Here is a 22,751-nt window from a genome sequence, read left to right as displayed (position 1 = left end):
GCAAGCACAGGTCACAAGGTGCTTTAAAATTCAGAGGTTTAGAGTTCCCAGACCTTTGGAGTTTCCCATAAAAGGTGACTGTTTATGTAACCAAGGGTCAGACTTTAATACTGCCGTTTAGAATTTTGTTTTGCTTTTATTCTTGTATGAAACCTAAGAGTTTGCTTTGGTCTATAAGAAGAGTTGTATTCTGTGGCTTATCAATACATAGAGAAGAAAGAAATATATGTTTTGAGAATTAATAATAAGAAAGGTGTGTGAATCCACTCTTGTTCCTCCTCTTAAAGAAACAATCTCTGTGTATCAATTAGATGCGATCCAACATCTGATAATCTTTTCCAGTTTGCTGGTTAAGATGTACGAGTGATATTATAATGTTTTCATTATATGCTTAAAAAAAATTGCAAATAGTTTTTTGTTGTACAGTTGATTATTTTGGCTTTGTTATGTAAGTTAGATTAATTACATGCAGGGCTTGTTTGAAGTATTGTAAGTCAAGCCACAGACAATTCAAGTTGCAGCTACAAGCCAGCCCTCTGGTCCTAGAGTTGCTCATTGAACTATAACTTAAGACTATCTTATTATAGGTCAACTTAAGGTCAAAATGGCAACAGGATGAATTCCAGCCGCTTAAGTAGGTATCTTAATTAAAAAAAAAAATCTCTCCTTCCTTCCCCTCTCCTCCTCTACCCCAATCTCGATTTCCCTCCTTTTCATCGCCCTCAATATTGTAGCCAAACCCCACCATCTCCAAGAGGCCAATGGCCACCACCTCCACTTGGATTTCACCATAGTAGACCTCTTCTCCTTCTCCTTCCCTTCGCCTCTCCTCCCTTGCCCGGCTCTCGAGTCCCTCCTTGATTGCCAACCCTGACAACATCCAAGAGGCATATGGCCATCTCCTCTGCTTTGGGTCATCATAGTAGCTTTCCCATTGCCTGCCTCCTCCACCATCTCTCCAACCATCATGTCCCCACCCACCTCTACTCACTTCTTATCTTCGCTCTGGTCCCCTACCTTAACTTCTTCTTGACTATCCTTATCTGCAATACTGCCTTTCTCCTCAACTCTTCCTCCTCTTCTTTAACATTGCTCCTTAACCCTCGTTCTGCCTCTACACTACCATGCACCACCTTTGCCCATGATCCTGCCCCTCTCTTTTATCTTCTCTGTCCTCCATAAAACCTGCACCGCCACCCACTCCCTCCCCATGGGCACTTAGATCCATGCCCAAGCCTTGGCACCGATAGCTTATGATGTTGATCCCTTCATTTAGAACACCTTTATTCCCATACATATTGAATGTTTTGACCTGGCATTAATTTGCAATATATTCAACAAGATACTAGTTAGAGATGCCCCTCTATTCTCTAAACTCTATTTCAAATACAAAAAGTAAGCTTTTTTGTTAAATCAACTACTACAACTTGAGTTGCAGTATAACTTCAACTATAGAGTTCCAAAGAATCAACGTGTTGTTAAAAAAATTGCTTAACCAAATATATTATCACTTTTTTATATTATTTTATTAAAAGAGAGAAGTATATTCTTTTTTAGATTCTATCCATCAATCTATATTACCAAATTATTCTTAAGGTCCTCTCCTCAAGAATATATACAAAAATAATATTATTACGAGTTTAATATGTTTCTAATACATCTCTATTTATTTTCATACTTCTATATATGTGCATTCTCTGTTTCCATTTCCAACCGAATTGGATCCGTTTAGAAGACAAATTGAAAGTTCTAAATTAATTAGATTTTTCCTATCCAAAATAATAGAAAATCAATAAAATAACTAAAATCCTAAACAAAATTGGACTTTAATGTCTCTCTATCTCTCCTCTCTCCGTAAATAAAAAAAATAATACAATAATATAGGTAATAATAATAAAGCCATGTCACCAAATTCAAGCACTAGACTTATCTCAATTTATCAAAAAAAAACTTATATTTGTAAGCATGGAAGTTCAGGAACAACAGAAAAATTATAAAAACACACATTGTCTTCTTCCATTCCAGTGGAAGAGTCTCCTAAACAAGCAAGAAACTTGGAAACCTAGAATGCAAAAACAAAGGGAACACTTCCTTGGCCTAAAACAAAAAAAAGGCCTAGATTTTTTATGAAATAATAAAAAGAAACTAGATCAATAAATCTGCGTCATCTGGCTTTGAGCCAATCAGCAACATGTTATCAAGCTTATTACTAATCTCTTTTGTCTTGGTATCCATTTCTTCTTCTGTTTTATGTCTTCTTTACCTTCCTCTAATCCTTATTCTCCTTCATCATAGTGTGCCTACATATTGTGTTGGCTCATCGAGTTAGTCTTTCGCTACCGATTAAGGTAAGGATTCCTATGCACGATCGCCTGTATAGATGTGAATATTTTTATGTATGTACATATATGAAGGCTTTCGATGTTGCATGTATTATTATGTTAGTTGTTTCCACACCAAACATGACATTGAATTATGTTTAAACATGGTAAGCATATTATGTATAATTAACTTGTGACAATCTAGAATATTCTAGAATTGTATAATTGGAGAAAGGGGCATTTAATCTAGTGTCACGATAGAAACATAGCACGTATGATTGGTTGGGCTAAGATGCATGGACTAGAGGTGAAAATATAGTGTGTGGTGGCTAGTCAGAAGCCAATCATGGCTATAGCTAGCTTGATGTAGAGGAAACCTAGCATTAGAGCTAGCTGGTGATCAGTGATAGAAATGTGAAATATTTGATTTTTCAGGTTTGGACTGAGGTACAATACGATGATGTTGCTACTGAGAGAAGGAAACATGATGTGTGTTGGCCCGATCACAAGCAAGGTTGTGACTGTGGTTAGTCCAAGCTGGGATGTCACATCTTTGGATTCGATCTATAGTAATTGAGTAAAGATAAATATTTTTTACAAAATTATTGTTAAATTGAATTGCTGATTCGATGATATATGATATGCATATTGGAGCCATTATCCTGATCATATGATATTTGCACTGGAGCTACAAAGACATGTTGGAATTATTGTGTGTTGAATTTGTTTGATAAATATTCAGCTACCGGTTTGATGGCATATAACTTTATCTTATGTTTATTTTTTTAACAATTATATATTTGTTAAAACTTGTTATTTTGCTGTGTGCGTGTGTGGAAGATTCTTATCGGATTGCTAGCTCATATTTCCATTCATGGCCCAATGTTGTATAGGCCGTATATCCAAGCCAATAGCAATAATAACAAACTCCTCTGCTCCCTCGACCTTAATTAACTCCCATCCTACCACCGCATTGTATCTAACCGTACTATGGCACATCGATACAAATAGCTAAAGAACTTACATTAGACATCTCCGGCTGAACCGTTAGGCAACACTACGGCGCCTGGGTCAATTCCATTCACCAAACAAGATGTATTTCTTTCATAGAAATTTTAGCAAGCGCTTTGGACTAGCATTACTTCTATAGGAATTATTTGGGGATTTCTTCTATTTTTGTTAACAAATAGATCATAAATTTTTAATGACATCCATTGCAGTGCAAACAATTTTAATTAGTAAGTCTTTTCTTCTATGAATTGCTTTTTTCCTTATTTTTGGTTGAATTCTCTCCGATGGAATTGCTGTACATGAAGAAAAAAAATCTCTTTTTTTTTATGAAAATAAAAAAAAGAAAAGAATTCGACGATAAGAGAAGAGGAGAAAGAAGAAAATTAAAAAAAAAATGAAAATGATTTGTGCAGACAATAGCTAAAGTAGTGTAGTACACTACAGTAAAAGTGTGAAAAGCCGACGCTTAAATGCCGACGCTAAAGGAAAGCATCGGCATTTCCTGCTCCCGCGCCAAGCTTTCCCGACGCTCTTGGTGAGCGTGGGAAATTTGAAGCAGTGGACGACGCTTAAACGCGTCGTCGTAGACTTGATGCTAAAACGACGCTTATAAGCATCGCCAAGGCCCCCTTAAAACCCAGCGCCCGACCCCAAGCCCGCATTCTTGCCCTAGCTACTCCCGATACCCCTTATTTTTCTCTCCGGCGCTGCCCCCATCTCCCTCCTCTCCGGCGGCTGAAAGCCATGAATGGGACTTCCTTGACGCCAACGGCCACGTTCCAGAAGGCCTACCTCCTCTCCGGCGTCGACCGACCGACCCCAACGCGCTCCGCCCAAGGTAGTTTCTCCTACTCCATTCTCTCCCTCTGTCTTCTGTAGTTTCTATCATTCCACATCCCCTTGCATTCCTTTGCGAAAAGAAACTAGGAATCAAAGAACAGTGAAACGGGTATCTTTTTTCTTTTTCCCTTTTGCCCCCCTCCACAAACCAGCATCTGTGAAAGGGCCTACTGAATAAAGGGAACCGCCTGTGGGTCCTAAGAATTTTGGAAGACTAGGAAGCTTTCTTTTTCTTTTCCTCTCTCTCCTTCTCGCGCTCTTTAGGGGAGTTCAAAAATTCTGTGTCACTTAAGGTAGATAAGGGCTCCCATAAGATTTTGAGTTTAGACTGCAGTCCTTTTGCTCCGACACAAATCATGCCTTCCTCCTTCCCCTCATCCATTGCCATCTTATCTCTCCGTCTCTTGATTAAACTCACAGTTGCGCTGCAGGCAAGCAGACAAACATGGGTGGAACGAGCACTTGGAAATTAGAATTTGATTAAATTTTGAATTAAAGTACGTTCATCCTCCATCTAAAGGTCTTTCTCATACAGTGTGCTATATTAAACTTTCTGCTTAGGCTTCTAAAACCAAGGATCATCACACGACAAAAAAAAAGCCAACTAAGCATCAAATTCTAGGTCTAGATGCCCGTCTAGATACAGTGTGCACTCAGTTTTTTAAAATGTTAGTTTCAGTAGTGTTTTGCGTTTCAGTTATGGTTGTTCTCCCTCACAGAAGGCTATTTTTTCTTATGTTCTTAGTTCTTTTTGGAATCTGCAGAAGACAGCTTCTATGATATATAGAGGTCTTAAAAGAGTTTGATGTACTGTGCTAATGTTTTAAGTTTTCCTATGACTTTGAATTGTAAGTGTCATAGATTTCATTGTTTAAGAAGCCATATAAGGCCATACTTCGCTTTGCATCTAGAGGTAAGCCTCTTCAAGGCTCTCTAGGTGTGAAGGATATCATATCAGGTTAAAAGGTGTGTAACATGCAAACCCTGTACTTCTATGTTATGCCTTATTTGAGAGTTTTAGCAGTTAGACCTTTATTATTTTCACAACCAAATATAATGAAAAACACGGTGTTTTTTTTAAAATTTTTGCATACTCAAATTTCAAACTATGGTGCAGTGCGTTAGTGTAGCTGTTCATTATTATTTGGTTAGTGGAATTTGATCCTCCAGATTATCCTTGGTAATAAAGTAACAAGAATATTTAATTATTTGCCATTATCATAGATTTTATGATTTACTCATGAATTGCCCATGACTGATTCAAAAACTTTAATGCCTTACAAATTAATGATGCTCTATGTTGTTACTGGTGGTCTTGTTTTTGCTACTATTTATGGTTAGTTCTCACCAATTCTATTTTTCTTGTGAAGAAATATAATAGATAGTTCAATAATCAAAGTTTCTTTATTTTTGTTGTTTTTCTAATCTTTGATCACCAGAAATCTTTCCAAACGTGAATTGTCCTCATTAGCTGAACTGTGCCCAAGAGCTCTAGAGTATAGAGATCAAATTGGTTTGGTATTAGAGTATCCATGTCATTCAATTGGAGCACATGTTAAACAACTGATGATCAAAAAGATTGACACAATAGAAGCTTATACATGTTAAACAACTGATAGTTCAAGCAAGCTATATATTGCAGGGCTTTAGTTTCTATCATTTCTCTGTTCTAATTGCAATTTGAGGAGTCCTAATTAGAGTAGGATAAGTGCAAAGTTTAGACCAAAAAAGGAATCTTATATTCTAGTTGTTCAGTAGATGCAGGGAGACATTCTTGTTGTATCAATATCATCGAATATACTTTATATGATATTTAATGTAGCTTTCTTCTTGAGAACATGATTTTGAATTAAATATTCTGGCAGAACTTTTCCTGCATGTCTAGCTACTATCTCTGCTTTAACTATCATAGCTGGTATCCCAGTAGTTTAGGATACCAGCTATGAGTTTTTTTTAACAACTTGCAAGGATAAGAAATCAAATAGTAGGTGAGTTGATGTTTCTCGAACTGGTTGTTGTTGACATTCTTAAATAAATTTCATGTGTTCATGCTTGTGGAACTTCACGATGGGAAAAACATAAAGATGACGAGAATGATTCGTTGACTGAAGTGGATGCTGCACCGACTAAGAAAAAATCGGCTAAAATTTTGAGGTATTTTTCTCTTATACCAAGATTGAAAAGGATGTTTGCATCACCGAAGACGGCTTCCTCGATGAGATGGCATGACGAAGGCCGTACAAAGGATGGAATGTTACGACACCCAGCGGATAGTCCCGCATGGAAAGCATTTGATGATAGGCATCCCGAATTTGCAATAATGTTGTGCAAATAATGTTGTGCCAACTGATGAAGTAAATGCGCCAACGAGTTTGATGCAATGAAGGAATCCCGTGTACAAGATCTTCTGATCTCAGTATGTGTTTGATTGTTAGAAGTTTTTGTTTTTTCCTTTATATTGCTCAGCTTACTATTTGTGTTATAAAGAAAAAACTTATAAAAAAATGCTTTACAAGTTTGCTTTATATGACGCATAATTGCATGTGTTTTTTCTCTGGATTCTCTGGTTTCTGTTTGCAGCTAAGAGAAAGGCTGAGGCAGCGAGGATCAGGCAGAAGTATTCAGATAGGGTTCCGGTGAATATTATTGATTTTCCTGAGTTTTTTTCCCGTAATTTCTTTGTTTAATTTGCAATGCTTGTATTTCTGGTTTGGTTCCATCATCAAGTTTATGTTAATCGAAAGGACCTGAAATTTTGTTATCTGTTATCCTGGAGAAATGTTTTTTGTTGAAAAAGAACCTAAATATAGGTAGTTTTTTTTTGTTATTTGATACCCCATTTTAATTGCTTGAGGATCCTCCTTTAAATTACTTGCAGGCTCCTAACTTTTTTTATGAGGCTTGAACTACCTCCATGCAGGGATTTTAGGTTTAACCTCAAATTCTTTTATCCGTTGGATATTTTTTTAGTAAGTATCATGACACATTTTGTAAGAAAGGATTCTAATGCTATGGACATATGTTCTATGGTATATACAAACTTCTTGTTTCAGTGGGATGCGGGCATGGTATAAGGGGTTGGTCTGTATTTATATTTGGTGTGTTGCTACCTTTGTTGTCTTTGCTAGTTTAATCAGGTATGTCTTTGTTGCTACCTTTTCCAATTCCGCATTGACTACTAATCAGGCATCTGAAGCTCCTCCTAGGTGACTTGGGAGTAGAACAGCAAGAAGGCTAGGGAATCGAGCAGACTTGCCTGAAAACCAGTAGCTCTCCAGCTTCAGAGGTGATCTCTTTTTGAATCTCAGCCCGATGCCATACCGCCCGAGGGCTGGCATATCTTCCCTTGTAAAGCATCTTATAATCTGTCTACCGTCCTTGAGATATTCTTTTGTTGTTGGGTTGGGAGAGTAGCAGCATGTAAATTATATCATATTATGCATCAGACATGGGGAAAGAAACATGGTTAAGGGCTAAAGATCTGAGTTATCTGACAGACACAGGAAGTATGCACAAGGTCTTCCTTCTCCCATGCCCTTCTTCTGCTGACTGAAACCTTTTCAATTTTTTTCTTGGGAAAAAAAGGTTCTTCTCCCATGTCGTATCCAATTTGAGTCATTCTTTTCAAGTCTAACAACCAAAAGTTGATGTCATTCTTTTCAAGTCTTACAACCATGCAGTAATATGTTTACAACCATGAAAGCATTAAAATTTCTAGCAAGATGATGATGCCTCCATGGCAATGGAACTTTATTTAGTATAAATTTATCATTTAACCAAATATTGATTCTTTTTTGTGCATACCAGGTAACAATATGCCCCGAGGGAGACGATTTAGAGATGTGGAGTTCCAGCATTCTCAGGTGGGATCTACTTCTGATCAGTCCCTACAGTCCCAGCAGCCATGTGAGCATCAGCAGCACGAGTCAGGATCTCAGCGCGAGCCTCCTGCTGATTGCCCGGAGGATGAGCTCCGGATCCAGGGTAATTCGATTTAAAGTTCATATTTTATGTTCATATTTGTCTTCAACTTTTTAAGACATATTTTATTTAATTTTAATAGATGCACAAGGGACGGTGAGGACGAGACGGGGACCCACTCAAGCAAAGGATGTGTGGAAGCTTCCTTCGGGTGAGAAGATCATCATCCGATGCAACGAATTGGGGCAGCCCTTCAATAGAGCTGGAAGTCTACTATCAAGCTTTTTAGGATCGGTTGCACGCAAGGGTCAGCTGTGTCCACTCAACTATACGAAGTGGAATGACATGCTTCCTTCGTATAAGGTTGAGCTTCTTAGACTTATACAGGTAATGAATTGAATTTATTCTTTTTAATTCGACACCTCCTGTATATTAATTTGCTTAGTATCATAATTTTATTTTAGATGTTTAATATTATTATAACATTCTGAATCTTGTTGTAGGGTAAGTTTGTACTCCCTCCAGAGAGCCATGATTGGGTGCTAAAGTCCCTCAATCGCAAATGGAAAGAATATAAAGCAAAATTGAAGACGGACTTCAAGCGCGAAGGTATGACAGAGGAGGAGGTTGCTCGTGTGACTCCTCCTGATGTATACCCTCAGCAGTGGAGGGAGCTTGTTCATTACTGGTTTTCTGAAAGAGAACAGGTCACGTATATTGTTTCAATATCTTCTATTATCTTTATTATTAATATAGATTGCAAATATATACATTGAATCATATTATACTGTGTGCTTTTATTTTGGCAGACATATTCTAATATTGGTAGAGCTGCACGAGCATCTCAAGCAGTTTCTCATACTTCAGGCTCGAAGAGTTATGCGAGACGTAGAAATGAATTCGTAAGTTCTTTTAAAACTATTTGAAACTCTACTAACATATAGCACGTATCATGATATATAGTTTGCCTATATACTTTCCGTATGTGTAGATAGTAGAGCATGGAAGGGAGCCTGGTAAGGTAGAGTTTTATAAGATGACCCACACTCACCGAGATGGCAGCTTTGTCCGGGACGAGTCGAGAGATATAGTTGTATGTATTCATTTTTTATTTGATCATAATTATTAATTTTACTTCCTTTAAATTATTAATGTGACTGTTTATTTTTTTGAGAGAGATATAGGAAAGAGCTACAAATCTCATTTCAGAGTGCGTCGGGGAGTCATCATCATCCGACGCGGCCAGTCGCGTCGAGGCTCAGGTCTATGCAGAATTGATGGGCCCAGAACGTTATGGTCGGATGAGGGGTTACGGTATCGGAGTTACCCCCACTCAGCTGTCTGCAGTGAGCCGATATACCCAAGATGCCAGACAAGGTACTAGCACTGCAGAGGTTTGTAGTTTGAAGACAGAGATGGCACAGATAAAGCAGTCATATGAGACAAGGATAGAGGAGATGAGGCAGAGTCATATGACTGATATGGCGGAGTTGAAGCAGAGCCAAGAGTTGAAGATACAATCTTTGCAGGATCAGCTTGACCATATTTCATCTTTTTTGCAGAGATTTGCTCCTCCGGTACATAACTAAATATATTTGAATATTTTATATAATTATAATGTATTCTTGTATGAGCGTGATGACCTTCGTATTTTTAGTTTCTAAAGTATTTTTTTTCTTGTAGGTTGCTGATACTTCATCTACTCGTAGAGATGATGATGCCGTCGACTCTTGATACATCGTAGATTGTGTACTTACGATTTTGAGATGAATGTTTTTAGATTGTTTTAAATTTTTTTTTTTGATACTTACCTCAATTTCCAAAATACGATTATGCCAGAACTTTGATAAGTATAGATCTTGGAAAGGACTTTAATTAGTATGTTCTATGTTGACTTGACAGGAACATGGTTTCCAAAATCTTATGTATAACAATTAGTTTGTAGAGTTTGATCGGTTTAAGATAGACAAGGTAGAGGAGCAGGAAGACAGGAAGAAGGATGAGGCTAAGCCTGTCTCCTATTCATATTCCTTCTTCCACCTCATTTTCTCCCTTGCCAGCATGTACTCGGCTATGCTTCTTACTGGCTGGTCCACGTCCGTTGGTGAAAGTGGTAAGCTTGTTGATGTTGGGTGGCCCTCTGTGTGGGTCAGGATTGTGACTGGGTGGGCCACAGCAGCTCTCTACATCTGGTCTCTAATTGCTCCCATTCTCTTCCCAGATAGGGAGTTCTGACTCCCAAGTATGTAAAAGGATGCAATACATCCTCTGCATCTGGACGACTTGACTCCCACGATCTAGATGAGGTAACTGGAATACATCTTCTTCATGAAAGTAAACTGTAGATTTTGCTTTTCTTCCTCTTGTTCTTCTTCGATGGTTAGCAGGGCTACTTGTCATACATGAGAAACCTGATAGATCATTCTTGTGGTTCTATTTTGCTGGCCAGCAATCTTGATCGTTTGCATTTTACTTGATTGTGTGCTTTTGCTAATTTTTGTTCTGTATTCTTTCAATTTTTGCAATCTTTGGAGCTGTGGAATGTGATAGAGAACCAAACCATGACGGTCCAGGCACACGAAGGTCTTATTGCAGCATTGGCACAGTCACAAGCCACAGGAATGGTGGCCTCTGCTAGCCATGACAAGTCTGTTAAGCTGTGGAAGTAAACATGGGGGGTGTTGCAGTGGAAGTAAGCTGTGGAAGTAAGCCACAGGAATTTTTGGAAGCTACTTTGATGGTTTATGTATTCGTAGACTAGATGTTTTGTGTCATCTATACTGAACTTCTTGTTCTATCTTACTAATCCCAGTGGTGTAGAAATGCATACCTTGTTATAATTAGTGTTGGAAGCAGTGGAACAGAGCTACTGCTGCACTGATTGTTGGTAAATCTTAGTTTTTAAGGTAACACGTGCTTGCTTTTCCATGTCTAGCCTCCATGATGGATGTGCTTCTTGGCAAACTATGTCTCTTCAACCAAATGATACTTTATATAATATATCTATGAACCATGTAATTTATGTTGATTTGGAGAAATAGTGCGATCTGATGACTAGTGTAATTTATGTAATTTATGTTGATTCATGTATGAGGTTTAACTATGCTCGTGATGAAGTTGATTTGATTGGTAAGGATGTGGGTGGTGCAGAATTGAATGGGTATGGTAATCGAAGATATTCCTCTGTTCTGAAAGCAGCTAGAGATCGTGGGAGAAGTCACATTAGCTTCAAAGATTCTGACAATGATTCTCATATGATTTCCCCATCAGTCTGGAAATCTGGAGGCCCATATCATGTGGCTCGTAGGGCATACCAGGAAGATTCTGACGAGTGTTATGAGACAGTTTATGCTGCTCGTCTCAGTGACAGGACGAGGCCTATGCTGTTTGATGTGGATTTGAAGGTTCAAGCAAGTTATCAAGGTGAGCATGTTCCTCTGGTTTCTCTGATGAGCAGATTGAATGGCAAAGCAATTATAGGACACCCTGTTCAAATTGAAATACTCAAAGATGGTTCCACTGATCCACTTGTTTCTAGAAATCTTTTTGGTCTGGATGAAAATACAGCATGCCCACCTGTCTGGAGGACTGCAAGAAGAACTGCCATGCAACGAGTTCCTCGTTCTAACCCATCAGCCTTGGATGGTGAAGATGCTGGTGGTCTTCAATATAGAGACAGAGAAAGCAAACCTCAAGCTCACAACTACCAGAAGTTCGCAACCCATAGGTTTGATGTTTAACGACGCTTTATTGCGTCACTCAAGTAGCATAAACCGACGCTTTTAAGCGTCGGCATAGTCCAACACAAAATACGGTGGGAAGTACGCCGACGCTTTTAAGCGTCGGGTTTGTATAAAATGAACGACGCTTAAAAGCGTCGGCATAGTCCAACACAAATACGGTGGGAAGCGTCGGTTCAAGTACGCCGACGCTTTTAAGCGTCGGGTTTGTATAAAATGAACGACGCTTAAAAGCGTCGGCATAGAGCGACGACGCTTTTTTGACGCGTCGGGTTAAACCCGACCCACGCCCACCTGCCCGACGTCTGACCCACGCTTTGCGATGCGTGGGCTGGAAATTCGGGAGAGACCAAAAAAAGCGCCGGGAGATATCCTTTCTTTTGTAGTGGTACCTATCTTCCGTTATACTACTGTAAAACCATCTTATCTATCAATCAGAATAAAAGCAAAATTACCATGTTTGCTCACGATGAATGCATTTAATTTCTAGGTCTGTGATATTATCATGATGATTTATAAGGTGATCTTAACAGTGGCCGGTATCCATTTCTCTAGCTATAACTGGTATGGCACTGAAATCAACCGTCCAAAGGTTTTTTTTTTCCTTTTGAAAATAAATGATTGACAGGATCGTTGTCAACTCGTCCATGTTTGCCGTCTTTTTTTTTGTTTTTTTATCATATAGAGAAGTGGAGTTGTCACATCCCAAGATCTTACTCAAAATGGCTAGTCGGAAGATATTATTTGGGGTCCTCATCACATACTCCTCTCGTTTAAGCCTTAATATTCTCGTCAGGCTAAGGATTCAAATCCATTCAAATCTAATCACATACAATACGATCGGCCCATGATCAGCTTTAATGGATCCGTGCTGCAGTATTCTCTAGTCCATATAGGCTATGGGCCGAGTCTGCTCTGATACTATTAGTCACAACTCAGGATTTCACCCAAAATAGCTAGTCAGAAAATGTTATTTGGATTTCTTGATCCTGTATGAGTACCCAATATTTATCCAATGAATAACCGATGTGGGATTAAATACACGCCCGCATAGGACCTCATAAGGATATTTAGTTTAGGAGCCTTAAGTTAGGAATAACTTGCAAATTTTCAGTTTGAATTGAACATGAACCATACGTTGCTTTTGAGTTGCTTTTGAGTCTTTAAACTTGCAAATCCACCTGAGAGCCCTCAATTGGATGGTAAGCAAATGAGAATTTATAAAACTGACCATGTAAATGGGACAAAGCTTGATATCTATTGTTATAGTTTAATATAACTTGTCAGACCTGAACTTCAATGTAAATGAAAGATTTGAGCGTGGGTTTTAAATAACAGTATTATAATGTTTGTAAAGGCCATTATAATCGTTTTGTCCACCCCATTAGTATTATTGAGTTAAATAACATGGAAAAATACGATGGCTTTTATTTTCTATTATTTCCTTTTGTAACTTATTATTTTAACATAGATAATGGTCACTACTTTCACTTGTACCTCCTTTACATAAAATAATATTTTTAGAATTCAAATTTTTGCCTCAAAATTTAATCGAAATGTGATTTTACTTGAAGTATATTTTACAACAAAATTCTCTCAAATTTTGCCCGACATGTATGATGTCCTGCAGCTGATGTCCAAGTTGGCTGCAATTTTTATTATTTTTCTGGCTTATATTAATATCGAGCACCTCCCAACATGAAATATGTAAAATTCTTTTAATTTAAATTAATAAAATCCAAAATATTAGCTGATGTAATATATTCATATAAATCAATATTTTTAAATATTTTTTCATTTTTTAAAATAATTTTCATTAATAAATCTCGAAATTAATAACTAAATATAATTTTAATATGTAATCTGTTATTTGTACTGATTTTGATATTTTGGTTTAGAAGTATCAACAGAAATTTTAAAAAGCTTAATTTTTTTAGATTAGGTTCTCGCACGCACCAAGGTAATCGATATATGGAGATCCAAAGACCTTGGAGATCTTAAAAAAAAAAAAAAAAGACCTTGGTGATCTCCAAGAGGAATATTTTTACCGGTGCAATTCCTTGTGCATGGCGCCGGTAAGCAGCGTACGTGCACGAACTACGACGTACGTCAACTTCCACCATTCCCATGCAAGGCAAAAGGTGGTCCAAAACGCATGCTGTACTTTCACACGTGTGGCTAGATTAGAGCAAATGAAACGCATGCTGTACTTTCCTTCTGTCAGAATGTGAGGAGAATAATAGCTTGCTGTTGGCCTGCTTGTATCACCAAATCCCACAGCCTTTGGATATTTTTCAGGGATGCCATTGACCATTCTTGACAAAACCTCTCCAAAACTTGGCCTGTGCTCTTCCCAACCTACCCTTGAACTAAGCCGCATGGAGGCAGTGAGTTTAAGCTTGCCAAGTTCTTCCCCTCAAAAGGAAGGAAAAGAAAAAACTTTTCTTATCCTTGCCAAGGAATTTAGCTAAAAAAATACAGGCAGAACAGATTACTCTTGGGTGGCTTATAATTATTTTCAAAGAAATTATCATTATTATTTTCTTTGGTCGTTGAGAAAGTATACAAGCATAAGTACGACTATTTTATGAGCGTCGAGCATATAAATAAGTTAACTCTCAATTATATAAATATTCAACTACTACTTCAATGAGTTGGGTTAATTAGCACCTGCCTTATCAATTATTATTCTAGTTATTTGATGAGCAAAATTGAATCAGTTCTTTTTTCTTACCGAATGATAGTGCCTTACGGTTACAGTTGTGGAATATAAAAAAATACTTGAAATGTATGACGTCTCTTATGCTTAGTAAAATCCATGTATAATACCCAAAATTTGCTTGCAACTTGTTAAAACATGATAATTACTTAAAGCAAATTTGAATTTTAGTATGCATGAAACAAATATCTTAAATAATACAAACATATCAATGAATTGGTCAATACACTTGGCTTGAGCCCACCAAACCTTGGTTGATTTATAGTTGAACTAGTTTCAACGCATGCTCATAAACTAATTAATTACGTGACGGCGGATCTTTTGATCTATATCTTCTAGAGGCATTGCATCACATCGTGAATCTTCTTTACTCACTAATCACTTTGATAGATGAGACTTACTCATCCATTAATAATAATGAACGATGATAAACATATATTGTTGTTGGCCTTATAATCTGTTCGGTACCCAACTATTGATTAGTAATCGAGACCATGCATGTATATATAGACAATGGTGTGCGAATAACTAAATTGTTTTGCTATTTTAAGAAGCAGAGATGATCCAAAACACCAATGCATTATCCCAGTACTAGAATTGGATGCTAATCTAGATAAACCATGCGATTGAAAAAATAATACATGAAAGATTCGTAATTAGCATCCACAAATAACATTTTAAGTGGAAATCCAAGAGAATATCAGAAATCAATACGTATCACGCTGTCCATTTTGGGAAAGCTACCTTTCAGACAAGACCAACCGCCGCCAAACTTTTTTTTTGGTCGTCCCACCGGAAGAAGCCAAATTTCTCTACCGAACAGCCAGATCGACCGTCATTTTTCCAAGCAGCTTAAATGGATGGAGGATATTTCTCACGCATAAAAAAGATTATGCATTCCCTATCGGTGTACCTCAGAGTATCTTCGGTCGCTATCGGGGAGTAGCCATCAGGGGCATTCTCGAGGTAGATTTTTCGGCCAACGAAGTCCAAATTGGGAGTGAGAGTTTCCTTGATACGGCAACGTGGGGGAAGGGGGCGGCGGTGCCGAGGTGTTCGCCTTCAGGAGAAGGAAGCGGAGGGTGGCGTCGGTGGTGGTGACGGCGGCGGCGTTGCTGAAGCCTTGTTATCCACAAAAGTTCATGAGCTCTCAAAACCAAGGGCAATCTCTCTCTCTCTCTCTCTCTCTCTCTGGGGTACTCTGAGAACAGCACGCATAATCTCTCTTTCCCTCCTCACAGCCGCTCGGAAAACAAATAGGAAAATGTCTCTCTCGATCTCTAAATCCAGGAGATCTGAAAGCCCAAGGCTATCTCTCTCTCTCTTTCGCGATCAGGAGCTCTGAAGACTTAAAACAGAAGGCATCTCTCTGTGTGTCTGCATGTGTATGTGGAATGAAATATGGATGCTTAAATGGGTCTCTGAGGAGGTTCTTCTTTTAATCAACAATTCAGTTTTTTGTATTTTTTTGGTTAATTTTGACGAGTTTGGGCTTGTGACAAATGGATAGAAAATTTAGTCTCCAGAATCGTATAGATTTCTTGATGATTTGATGAAAAAAAAAATATAGATGTTTTGGGATCTCTTGCCCTTTGTTTGTCAGTATGATTCTTTTAGGATTAGATGATTAGATCCTAGATCTTTTTTTCTTTTAGTTTGATATCTTTGTATGTTAGTGGTTGTGGAACCATCTTGAGATCGAGAGCGATATACTATTATTTTAGTTGGTTAAAAGATTAGATTAAACATGCAAACTTTGATTTCTTCGTGCAGTTCTCTATAACCCTTTGAAAATTAATGATGAGTTTATTTTTTTCGAAATGTTTATTTATTTATTTATTTATTCATTTATCTCAGATAGAATTTTGAGTTTGCTCGTTCCTTGAATTGATCTTTCCTTGAAATCAAGGACCCACATTGTGCTCCGACTTTATTTTATATGATTTTTGGAGGTGATATGCTACGCTGGACTAGACTATTTGATGGAAATTGGAGAGTATGTGAATTTTTTATATTCAATAATGTTTATGTATTTTCCCAATTTCATGAGTCTTGCCTATATTAGATGTTCGGTTTTGCTAGATCTTTACCATTAGAAATATAGGAGTTGAGCTCTAGAAATTTTTATAATAATAATAAACCATTATGGGTGAGTCTAAAATTCTGATAGCATTCAATTATACTGCTTTCCGTTATCTTGACTTACATAAGCTTTTATGCTGAATACTTTTCCTTTTTTCTGAATAGATGAACTCCGACAGATCATTGCTGTCTGCTCTTTTCTCTTATTTTCTTGACCCAGCTTCTGCTTTGGAATTTTGAAGGCCTTTGCTATCTATTGTCAGGTATTCAATATAAAGAGTTATATTTTCGACAAATTTTCATAGGCAACAACACATGTTCTTTTAGTGTTATAATTTTTTCTTTGAGGTATTTGCGAGCTTTCTCATGTTGCTATTCCAATTTCCATGATCAAGCATCATAAAAATCATTGTAGGTCATGATATGCAAGTACTAATGCTATCCAACCATCTTTCGATTTCAGTGTGTGTACTACAAGTTAAAGCCCACTAATCAATTGTCTTTCACCTAGTTGGAATAATGATGCTAGTCAAAGTAAAGCAATGGAAATTAAATCTCTAGGCATGGATTCCCCTAGCTTATTTCAAAAACAAGTTTGGATCAATGTCTCCATAGATAGGGGTCACTTGACGCTTATAGGATATAAGACTGTTGGATCTGTTCATCTCTTTATGCTTTGTGGAAAAAGAAGGGTGTATCAAGAAAACATTCACAATAAAAAACAAAGTTTAAGTAGTCTCGTTTCACAAATTTAACCTTTTGCTTCCTGTATAACAAATATAAAATTTTCATAATAGCATGTCTCTCTAGAATTCCTCATGCATCCATGATTAGTATATTTTTGTAGATTTTCTTATACACACTAGTAAGAACTTTTTTTATGAGCTAAGTTTGGGCCTTATATATGGAATGCAGCCACATGCATGTGTTGGTTATGCAAGATTATGGAACTTTTTCAAAATCATTATTAACAATTACGCAATGTAGAATTTTAGGAATGACATGATCCTTAATTTAGGGTGTTAGGAGAAAATAAGGATATAAACACATTATTTATATGAGGTGTGCAAAACATGCATGTGTAGGCAGCAAAAACCTACTTTATGTCATGGGTTTGAAATGTGGTGTATGGAATGGTTCGATCATCCCAATTAGTGAAAGATGGTTGGTTAAGATGGTATTTGTCCTATCTCCCCTATTTTTGGCTGATCTTCCACTACTAGCTCCCAAAACCCATGCTTACACTTACCTTCCCCATGCTAATGCTTTCATCCTTCATCATGCTAGTGCCTTTGATAAAAATGGGCAAACCAACTAAATGGTCCTTATCTGAGGATTGCAGTAGTATACTTCTATAATAAGGGGCTGGGAGGATTCATAGTAGGTTGGGGGAGGGGAAATTGGGGACATTGCAATCAACCCTACCACTTACCACCATCTATTACCAGTATCACAAGTGTCATACACTCACCAATGTATACTATAATTATATTAGTTTCACACCTTTTACTATCTACGTTTAGTAATTCTAACGAACACAACTTCATTCATACCTTTTTTAGCAAGAGAATGTGAACCATGTCAAAGATGGAACGTCACCCTAGATATGTTAGAATGTCTTGTATTCTTTGGCACCCAGTACTAATAGAGGATTGCTTGTAACAACCTATGATCTCACCCAAGAAGATTAAGGTGTTATTTAAATTTCTTGACCCTGTATATATACCTAAGATCTTTTCGGAATATAACCAATGTGGGACTAGATACATGCTTGCACTGAACCTTATATACTCCTCCGTTTAAACCCTAGCATCCTAATCAGCTTAAGGGTCCATCCACTGAGTAGAGCAGATTTGGTTAGAAGGGGACTCCCTCATTATCATTTCTTGGATTAATGATAATTCTACATATAGGCATCGTGAAATTACTTTGTTAAAGGATATCGAGCAATGGAGGGCTATAATATGGATATTTATGGTGACACACATCTATCATAAGGGCAACCAAGCAGCGGATTGGAAGTGGCATAGGCTTTTAAAGGTGACTTCACCATCCGCAAGGGATATTAGGTTCATCCTTCACTTGGGCAAATTCTCTTGGTTGATGTTTTTGGGATATCCTTTTCAAAGTTTTAGAGTGCCTCCTCTCTTGTACCAAAAAAAATAAAAAAATCAAATCACAAACACCATAATTAATCATGATCAACTGCAAAAGAGCCCATGCTATATTGTTCCCTGATCATACACCATAGGTCGTGTCTGTTTCATTATCATGTGTCACGACCCAAGACCTCACTCGATGTAGCTAGCTAGAATGTATTGCTTTGGATTTTTTGGATCTTGTATAAGTATCTAAAATCCTATTAGCACATAACTGATGTAGGACTAAAAACACACCTGCACAAATTCGCACATTACTTGCCTAAGGAAAGATACTTGCATTAGAGCTAGTAGGTTGAGCAAGCCCATGAGGTGAGTTGATAGAGGAAGGAGAGAAAAATGGAGGAACGAAACCATGTCTAATATGGTGTCCCGTTATTTTATTTGCTAGAATCAAGAGCATGAATAGGTGTAGGTGGAGGGAAGTTGGTAGTTTAGAAATACTTAAGAAAGCAAGTTTAGGCTCAAAATCTAGGGTAGATTTTAAAATAGGTATATTACCCTAGGCAGAAGACTCTAGCTACTAAAGCTCATTATCAAAAAAGAAAATTGAGAACTTTAAGGAGATTGGCACTTGAAATTAAGAAACACTCAAGGAGATATTATTGATTAGTGTTACCTTTAATTATGTAGTAATTTGAGTAGCATCAATGGGAACCAAACAATAATGGAATATGAGACTTATATTCAGCCCATACTACAATTAAATATGAGTTGGATCCTCCCTAGTCTGAACTAGAGAGGTCTAGTTCCTAATAACTAATCAACATTGCACTGTATAATTAGTGATTAAGTGGAGCCAAGATAGCATAGAACATGTTCATCTCAATCCTTGCTCAACCTTCAGTTTTTCTGTAATACTCAACCAATTGGCTAATTGAAAATTAGACCCCTCTAATTCAAGCATGAACTAAGAAGGATTCTAACTCATTGCCTAAATCATTACTGTAATAGACACTAAGGACCCAATTATGTATAGATGCTCTAAAGTAGAAAATAAGATTCCTCAGTAGATTGGTATCATCTGATATTAATAGCTCTCTCCAGAGTGCAAGTGCTGAGGAATGGTTCTAGAACAAACCTCAGAAGATGGCATTGCCTCCACTATTCTCAAAAAAAAAAAAAAAATCACATTAATTTGCCCTTGAGAACCAATCTTGTCCACATGATTCTAAACTTCAAAGTTTGCTCTTGAAGCTTGTACAATTCTTCCTATTTGAAATGTTCTAAAACATCATATTGTTATAAATTTGTTGATGATTTTTGATTAAGTCTGCGTTCTCTATGACATATGTAGTTGTCTTTAGAAAAGAATTTACATTTCTTGTCTAGTGACAAAAGGAAAGTAAACCATGATAAACTACAATTTAGACTAATGTTCAAGTCCTAGGCTCCTACTACAATAGGCTAAACCAAATCTATATCAACAGATTCCGATAAAAATGTCTCTTTATGAGTAGACTTTCCAAAATAGCAAAACAATATCTATAAGCAAATTGTAGTGTTTCATTGTGTTACAACAGTAGAGTTGTTTCATAGGTTGGCTATCAAACTGATCATGTACGTCTAGCATATCTTTCATTTTGATTCAATATTTCTAGATGTCAATTATATTTACTTTAGAGGAAGTTAAATGAGAGGTCGAGAGAGTAGAATGAGATCTTTTTAGAATGATGAGAGAGAGAGTGATGCAGGACGGCAGAAAAAAGAGGGAGAAAGAGAAAAGAAGGAGACGAGAGCAAGACGAGAAAAGGGGAAGAAGGAGAACCAGGCTTCTCACCTAGCTCTAGCCATGGTTTCACGCCAAGGTTTCAGAGAAAGGAGGCTAATTCATTCAATCATTCATCAAACCCTAAACACGAACATGGATCCATATATATAGGGTCACAAAATAACAAAAATACTCTTACAAAGAAAACAATCTTATAAAAGCCCTAAAATGACAATATGCAAACTAGCTTATAACATAAAATCAATCCAAAATAAAATCAAGCTAACTAAACTGGCTGGACCCGCTGAACTGGCTGGATCCTATGGCGACCAACTGATCTGGCAATGGTGTGGCACTGGTGTCTACACCAACTCTCTCCGGGTAGCCCTGGTAGTACTCCAACAAGTCCCGGTCTATCGGTTGTAGCTCCTCGCACGGGATCTAAGTGTAGCCGAACTTCGGTCGTCCTCGCCAACGAATCAGAAAATGCTGGATGCCTTCATCACTGGTAAAAATGATTTGCTCGGCTAACATAGAATCAATATACTCTTTTTGTGCTCGATGGAAGAGAAAAGAAGACGAAGATGACATGGAATCAGTAATAGGATAAGCAATTGGCTCAGAAGAGGGTTCAACAAAAAAGTTATCCAGGATTAAATGAAAAGTCAATAGCATTGGCATCAGTGCCATCCTTGTGCAACACTCTGAATGGTCCAATACTAAAAAATTGCACTTTCTTAAGACAGATCATTATGTAACCCCAAGTTTCAAATTCAATGGGATGTGGGATGCGGACTACACTCATGGTGGACCAGTCAGACTCTCTCTCTAAAGGCGCAACGGATATAGATGTAGCGCGGATGCATCCTAGGGTATTAGGTTCTTCATCACGCGCTTCCTCATCAATGTCCTAAATGTCATCGATGTTTAGTTCATAAACTTGTTCTTCCATTTCAACTGTATCATTTTTCGAATCTTGTTGATCAATAACTAGAGTCTTATTGGCACATTAGGAGGCAACATGATCGAAACCCTGACATTTATAGCACTGAATTGTAGAGGTTGGCTTTAGGGGTTCACTGAGGATTCCTTTGCTTTTGGTGTCCCAATTTGTGGTAGAGGTAGTAGGAGGGGGTCTAGGGACAGAGGACCCAATCGAAGGGTTGGGCTCTGAAGAATTAAGATTTGTGGATGCGTCCCAAATATCAGAGCGCCCTTCAAACATGGACTTGGAGACCTGCTCATAGTTCATTATGAATGTATAGGCCTAATCTAACATGGACACCTCTCAAAGGACAAGTTTCTTTCTGAGTTCATCATTGAGACCTCTACGAAACCAACTTAGGACCATTCTTTCATCCTCAATCATATTACATCGCATCATGTATTCATCAAATTGTACGATGTAGTCAGTGGTTGATTGGGTACCTTGACGCAAATTGTTCTATCTGTCAAGAAGATCATCTTGGTAGCTAAAGGGCAAGTATTTTTCTTTAAGTTGTTCTTTCATTTCTATCCAATTAGTTATGACAAGTTGACGTCTTCTAGCCAGAAGCTGTTCAGTGTTTTGCGAGAAAAGCTTAGCTCAACCAATGAGCTTCATTCTAGCAAACCAGACCTTCTTTTCATCAGACAAGTTGTACCACTCAAAAAACAAGGAGAAAGAGGAAGACGAGAAGAGGGAGCAAGAGAGAAGAAGGAGAGGAGAGGAAGACGAGAAGAGGAGGGGAAGAAGGAGAATCAGGCTTCTCACCTAGCTCTGGCCATGGCTTCATGCCAGGATTTTAGAGAAAAGAAAGCTAATTCATTCAATCATTCATCAAATCCTAAACACGAACATGGCCCATATATATAGATCACAAAATAACAAAAAGATCCCTACAAAGAAAACAATCCCATAAAAGTCCTAAAATGACAATATGCAAATAATCCCATAACATAAAATCAATCCAAATAAAATCAAACTAACTGAACTGGCTGGACCCACTAAACTGGATGGATCCTGTGACGACCAGTTGATCTGGTACTGGTGTGTCTCTAGTGTCTGCACCAAAGAGAAAGAAGAGAGAAGTTTAGGAGTGGATAGAATTGATCAGTAGTTAGAGATAGAAACATAGAACCATGCAGATGGAAGAGATAGAGAGAAATGAATTAAATTAATTTGAAATATGAAAAAAGCTACTATGCATAATGTAATTATATAAGTCCCATTATGGAATGAATTTATTGACAAAACTTGTTGATGAA

At 37.5% G+C, this 22,751-nt stretch overlaps 1 long non-coding RNA gene across 1 annotated transcript; it reads left to right on the top strand.

Annotated features, from left to right (window-relative positions):
• Nucleotides 1-9,628: 9,628 nt before the first annotated feature.
• LOC120113143 lies at nucleotides 9,629-10,042 on the top strand. Its single transcript, XR_005514970.1, has 2 exons — nucleotides 9,629-9,670; nucleotides 9,777-10,042. It is a non-coding gene; the product is annotated as an uncharacterized LOC120113143 (long non-coding RNA).
• The last annotated feature ends 12,709 nt before the right edge of the window (nucleotides 10,043-22,751 follow it).

This window comes from Phoenix dactylifera, chromosome 14 (assembly GCF_009389715.1).
Source record: "Phoenix dactylifera cultivar Barhee BC4 chromosome 14, palm_55x_up_171113_PBpolish2nd_filt_p, whole genome shotgun sequence".
NCBI classification, from domain to species: domain Eukaryota; kingdom Viridiplantae; phylum Streptophyta; class Magnoliopsida; order Arecales; family Arecaceae; genus Phoenix; species Phoenix dactylifera.
The sequence above is the reverse complement of the archived record's forward strand: the minus strand, read 5'-3'. Positions and strand labels throughout refer to the sequence as shown.